The following is a 6,222-nucleotide window of genomic DNA, read 5'->3' on the forward strand; positions in this document are numbered from 1 at the left end:
GGGTTAAAGACAATAAGGGTAACGGTCCCGGGACAGGGTCCAAGGCAAGGAACTTTGGGGTTAGGATAGGTTTGGGGAGAGGTTGGGAAGACTCGGTTCCCTGCAGACCTAAAACCTAAAGTTAAAGGTCAGAGGTCAAATACATTTAAGGTTAATGTTAAGACTTGAAACATTATATTTAAAGCTAATAGGGTTCTAAGATTTTAGGGTTAAAACTAACGGTTATGCTAAGAGTTAAGGTTTAGGCCTAGGGTTCGAAACTGACGGTTATATTTAGGGTTAAAGGTTTAGGCTTAGAGTTCTTAATAAGCAGCTGAAGACACTGACGGTTATGTTTAGGTTCAGGGAGAGGAAACGCATTAAATCCTACTTAAGGTTAAGGGTATGAGCTAAGATTAAAGTTCCCTTTAACCCAACGATGTCCTAAATTGTGAGACACGTCATCAGTAGTAAACCATAGAGTCACAGGGTGTTTAGGGTTAGGGTTAGGGTTAGGGTTAGGGTTAGGGTTAGGGTTAGGGTTAGGGTTAGGGTTAGGGTTAGGGTTAGGGTTAGGGTTAGGGTTAGGGTTAGGGTTAGGGTTAGGGTTAGGGTTAGGGTTAGGGTTAGGGTTAGGGTTAGGGTTAGGGTTAGGGTTAGGGTTAGGGTTAGGGTTAGGGTTAGGGTTAGGGTTAGGGTTAGGGTTAGGGTTAGGGTTAGGGTTAGGGTTAGGGTTAGGGTTAGGGTTAGGGTTAGGGTTAGGGTTAGGGTTAGGGTTAGGGTTAGGGTTAGGGTTAGGGTTAGGGTTAGGGTTAGGGTTAGGGTTAGGGTTAGGGTTAGGGTTAGGGTTAGGGTTAGGGTTAGGGTTAGGGTTAGGGTTAGGGTTAGGGTTAGGGTTAGGGTTAGGGTTAGGGTTAGGGTTAGGGTTAGGGTTAGGGTTAGGGTTAGGGTTAGGGTTAGGGTTAGGGTTAGGGTTAGGGTTAGGGTTAGGGTTAGGGTTAGGGTTAGGGTTAGGGTTAGGGTTAGGGTTAGGGTTAGGGTTAGGGTTAGGGTTAGGGTTAGGGTTAGGGTTAGGGTTAGGGTTAGGGTTAGGGTTAGGGTTAGGGTTAGGGTTAGGGTTAGGGTTAGGGTTAGGGTTAGGGTTAGGGTTAGGGTTAGGGTTAGGGTTAGGGTTAGGGTTAGGGTTAGGGTTAGGGTTAGGGTTAGGGTTAGGGTTAGGGTTAGGGTTAGGGTTAGGGTTAGGGTTAGGGTTAGGGTTAGGGTTAGGGTTAGGGTTAGGGTTAGGGTTAGGGTTAGGGTTAGGGTTAGGGTTAGGGTTAGGGTTAGGGTTAGGGTTAGGGTTAGGGTTAGGGTTAGGGTTAGGGTTAGGGTTAGGGTTAGGGTTAGGGTTAGGGTTAGGGTTAGGGTTAGGGTTAGGGTTAGGGTTAGGGTTAGGGTTAGGGTTAGGGTTAGGGTTAGGGTTAGGGTTAGGGTTAGGGTTAGGGTTAGGGTTAGGGTTAGGGTTAGGGTTAGGGTTAGGGTTAGGGTTAGGGTTAGGGTTAGGGTTAGGGTTAGGGTTAGGGTTAGGGTTAGGGTTAGGGTTAGGGTTAGGGTTAGGGTTAGGGTTAGGGTTAGGGTTAGGGTTAGGGTTAGGGTTAGGGTTAGGGTTAGGGTTAGGGTTAGGGTTAGGGTTAGGGTTAGGGTTAGGGTTAGGGTTAGGGTTAGGGTTAGGGTTAGGGTTAGGGTTAGGGTTAGGGTTAGGGTTAGGGTTAGGGTTAGGGTTAGGGTTAGGGTTAGGGTTAGGGTTAGGGTTAGGGTTAGGGTTAGGGTTAGGGTTAGGGTTAGGGTTAGGGTTAGGGTTAGGGTTAGGGTTAGGGTTAGGGTTAGGGTTAGGGTTAGGGTTAGGGTTAGGGTTAGGGTTAGGGTTAGGGTTAGGGTTAGGGTTAGGGTTAGGGTTAGGGTTAGGGTTAGGGTTAGGGTTAGGGTTAGGGTTAGGGTTAGGGTTAGGGTTAGGGTTAGGGTTAGGGTTAGGGTTAGGGTTAGGGTTAGGGTTAGGGTTAGGGTTAGGGTTAGGGTTAGGGTTAGGGTTAGGGTTAGGGTTAGGGTTAGGGTTAGGGTTAGGGTTAGGGTTAGGGTTAGGGTTAGGGTTAGGGTTAGGGTTAGGGTTAGGGTTAGGGTTAGGGTTAGGGTTAGGGTTAGGGTTAGGGTTAGGGTTAGGGTTAGGGTTAGGGTTAGGGTTAGGGTTAGGGTTAGGGTTAGGGTTAGGGTTAGGGTTAGGGTTAGGGTTAGGGTTAGGGTTAGGGTTAGGGTTAGGGTTAGGGTTAGGGTTAGGGTTAGGGTTAGGGTTAGGGTTAGGGTTAGGGTTAGGGTTAGGGTTAGGGTTAGGGTTAGGGTTAGGGTTAGGGTTAGGGTTAGGGTTAGGGTTAGGGTTAGGGTTAGGGTTAGGGTTAGGGTTAGGGTTAGGGTTAGGGTTAGGGTTAGGGTTAGGGTTAGGGTTAGGGTTAGGGTTAGGGTTAGGGTTAGGGTTAGGGTTAGGGTTAGGGTTAGGGTTAGGGTTAGGGTTAGGGTTAGGGTTAGGGTTAGGGTTAGGGTTAGGGTTAGGGTTAGGGTTAGGGTTAGGGTTAGGGTTAGGGTTAGGGTTAGGGTTAGGGTTAGGGTTAGGGTTAGGGTTAGGGTTAGGGTTAGGGTTAGGGTTAGGGTTAGGGTTAGGGTTAGGGTTAGGGTTAGGGTTAGGGTTAGGGTTAGGGTTAGGGTTAGGGTTAGGGTTAGGGTTAGGGTTAGGGTTAGGGTTAGGGTTAGGGTTAGGGTTAGGGTTAGGGTTAGGGTTAGGGTTAGGGTTAGGGTTAGGGTTAGGGTTAGGGTTAGGGTTAGGGTTAGGGTTAGGGTTAGGGTTAGGGTTAGGGTTAGGGTTAGGGTTAGGGTTAGGGTTAGGGTTAGGGTTAGGGTTAGGGTTAGGGTTAGGGTTAGGGTTAGGGTTAGGGTTAGGGTTAGGGTTAGGGTTAGGGTTAGGGTTAGGGTTAGGGTTAGGGTTAGGGTTAGGGTTAGGGTTAGGGTTAGGGTTAGGGTTAGGGTTAGGGTTAGGGTTAGGGTTAGGGTTAGGGTTAGGGTTAGGGTTAGGGTTAGGGTTAGGGTTAGGGTTAGGGTTAGGGTTAGGGTTAGGGTTAGGGTTAGGGTTAGGGTTAGGGTTAGGGTTAGGGTTAGGGTTAGGGTTAGGGTTAGGGTTAGGGTTAGGGTTAGGGTTAGGGTTAGGGTTAGGGTTAGGGTTAGGGTTAGGGTTAGGGTTAGGGTTAGGGTTAGGGTTAGGGTTAGGGTTAGGGTTAGGGTTAGGGTTAGGGTTAGGGTTAGGGTTAGGGTTAGGGTTAGGGTTAGGGTTAGGGTTAGGGTTAGGGTTAGGGTTAGGGTTAGGGTTAGGGTTAGGGTTAGGGTTAGGGTTAGGGTTAGGGTTAGGGTTAGGGTTAGGGTTAGGGTTAGGGTTAGGGTTAGGGTTAGGGTTAGGGTTAGGGTTAGGGTTAGGGTTAGGGTTAGGGTTAGGGTTAGGGTTAGGGTTAGGGTTAGGGTTAGGGTTAGGGTTAGGGTTAGGGTTAGGGTTAGGGTTAGGGTTAGGGTTAGGGTTAGGGTTAGGGTTAGGGTTAGGGTTAGGGTTAGGGTTAGGGTTAGGGTTAGGGTTAGGGTTAGGGTTAGGGTTAGGGTTAGGGTTAGGGTTAGGGTTAGGGTTAGGGTTAGGGTTAGGGTTAGGGTTAGGGTTAGGGTTAGGGTTAGGGTTAGGGTTAGGGTTAGGGTTAGGGTTAGGGTTAGGGTTAGGGTTAGGGTTAGGGTTAGGGTTAGGGTTAGGGGTTAGGGTTGAGGGGGTGGGTTAGGGGGTTAGGGGGTAGGTTAGGGTGAGGGTTGGGTTAGGGTTAGGGTGAGGGGTTGGGGGTAGGGGTAGGGGTAGGGGTAGGGGTTTGGGTAGGGTTAGGGTGTAGGGTTAGGGTGAGGGGTAGGGTTAGGGTGGTATGGGTTAGGGGTAGGGTAGGGGTGGGGTAGGGGGTAGGGGTAGGGTTAGGGTTGGGGTGAGGGGTAGGGTTAGGGGTAGGGGTAGGGTAGGGTGAGGGGTTGGGGTGAGGGGTGAGGGGGTGGGGGAGGGGGTGGGGTAGGGTGGGATGGGTGAGGGTTAGGGTTAGGGTAGGGGAGGGGTAGGGGTAGGTTGGGTGGGGTGGGGTTAGGGGTGGGGTAGGGGTAGGGGAGGGGGTGGGGGAGGGTGAGGGGGTGGGGGTGGGGTGAGGGAGGGGTGGGGGTGGGGAGGGGGTGGGGGTGGGGTGGGGGAGGGTGTGGGGTGGGTGAGGGGTAGGGGTAGGGGTGGGGAGGGGTGGGTGTGGGGAGGGGGAGGGGTGGGTTAGGGGAGGGGTGGGGGTGGAGGGTGGGGTAGGGGGAGGGGTTAGGGGAGGGGGGTAGGGGGAGGGGGAGGGGGTGGGGGTGGGGGGGGGGGGGGGGTGGGGTGGGTGGGTGGGGTGGGGTGGGGCTGGGGGTGGGAGAGGGGGTGGGGGTGGGGGTGGGGGTGGGGGTGGGGGTGGGGGTGGGGTGGGGGTGGGGGAGGGGTGGGGGTGGGGAGGGGGTGGGGGTGGGGGTGGGGGTGGGTGGGGTGGGGTGGGGGATGGGGTGGGTGGGGGTGGGGGGGGAGGGGTGGGGGTGGGGGTGGGGTGGGGGTGGGTGAGGGGGGGGGGGGGGGGGGGGGGGGGGGGGGGGGGGGGGGGGGGGGGGGGGGGGGGGGGGGGGGGGGGGGGGGGGGGGGGTGGGGGTGGGGGGGGGTGGGGGTGGGGGTGGGGGTGGGGGGGGTGGGGTGGGGTGGGGGTGGGGTGGGGGTGGGGGGGGGGGTGGGGTGGGGGGGTGGGGTGGGGGTGGGGTGACAGCGCGGGGCCGACGCACCGCCAGGTGGGGGGGGGGTGTGTGTAGTCCCACGATACCCAAGTTCCACGTTCAACGTTCCCGTTACACCCGTTCCCGAACCACGTTCCCGTCCGTTCAACAGTTCCCTTTCCCGTACCGTTACCAGTTCTCACAGATCCCCGTTACAGTTACCCGTTCACGTCCCCGTTCCCGTTCCCCGTTACCAGTTCACAGTTACCCGTTCCCGTTCAACGTTCTCCCGTTACCAAGTTCACCGTTACAGTTCCCGTTCCCAGTTCCCGTTCGTTAGGGTTAGGGTTAGGGTTAGGGTTAGGGTTAGGGTTAGGGTTAGGGTTAGGGTTAGGGTTAGGGTTAGGGTTAGGGTTAGGGTTAGGGTTAGGGTTAGGGTTAGGGTTAGGGTTAGGGTTAGGGTTAGGGTTAGGGTTAGGGTTAGGGTTAGGGTTAGGGTTAGGGTTAGGGTTAGGGTTAGGGTTAGGGTTAGGGTTAGGGTTAGGGTTAGGGTTAGGGTTAGGGTTAGGGTTAGGGTTAGGGTTAGGGTTAGGGTTAGGGTTAGGGTTAGGGTTAGGGTTAGGGTTAGGGTTAGGGTTAGGGTTAGGGTTAGGGTTAGGGTTAGGGTTAGGGTTAGGGTTAGGGTTAGGGTTAGGGTTAGGGTTAGGGTTAGGGTTAGGGTTAGGGTTAGGGTTAGGGTTAGGGTTAGGGTTAGGGTTAGGGTTAGGGTTAGGGTTAGGGTTAGGGTTAGGGTTAGGGTTAGGGTTAGGGTTAGGGTTAGGGTTAGGGTTAGGGTTAGGGTTAGGGTTAGGGTTAGGGTTAGGGTTAGGGTTAGGGTTAGGGTTAGGGTTAGGGTTAGGGTTAGGGTTAGGGTTAGGGTTAGGGTTAGGGTTAGGGTTAGGGTTAGGGTTAGGGTTAGGGTTAGGGTTAGGGTTAGGGTTAGGGTTAGGGTTAGGGTTAGGGTTAGGGTTAGGGTTAGGGTTAGGGTTAGGGTTAGGGTTAGGGTTAGGGTTAGGGTTAGGGTTAGGGTTAGGGTTAGGGTTAGGGTTAGGGTTAGGGTTAGGGTTAGGGTTAGGGTTAGGGTTAGGGTTAGGGTTAGGGTTAGGGTTAGGGTTAGGGTTAGGGTTAGGGTTAGGGTTAGGGTTAGGGTTAGGGTTAGGGTTAGGGTTAGGGTTAGGGTTAGGGTTAGGGTTAGGGTTAGGGTTAGGGTTAGGGTTAGGGTTAGGGTTAGGGTTAGGGTTAGGGTTAGGGTTAGGGTTAGGGTTAGGGTTAGGGTTAGGGTTAGGGTTAGGGTTAGGGTTAGGGTTAGGGTTAGGGTTAGGGTTAGGGTTAGGGTTAGGGTTAGGGTTAGGGTTAGGGTTAGGGTTAGGGTTAGGGTTAGGGTTAGGGTTA

Source organism: Clarias gariepinus, chromosome 28 (assembly GCF_024256425.1).
Source record: "Clarias gariepinus isolate MV-2021 ecotype Netherlands chromosome 28, CGAR_prim_01v2, whole genome shotgun sequence".
Taxonomy (NCBI): Eukaryota; Metazoa; Chordata; class Actinopteri; order Siluriformes; family Clariidae; genus Clarias; species Clarias gariepinus.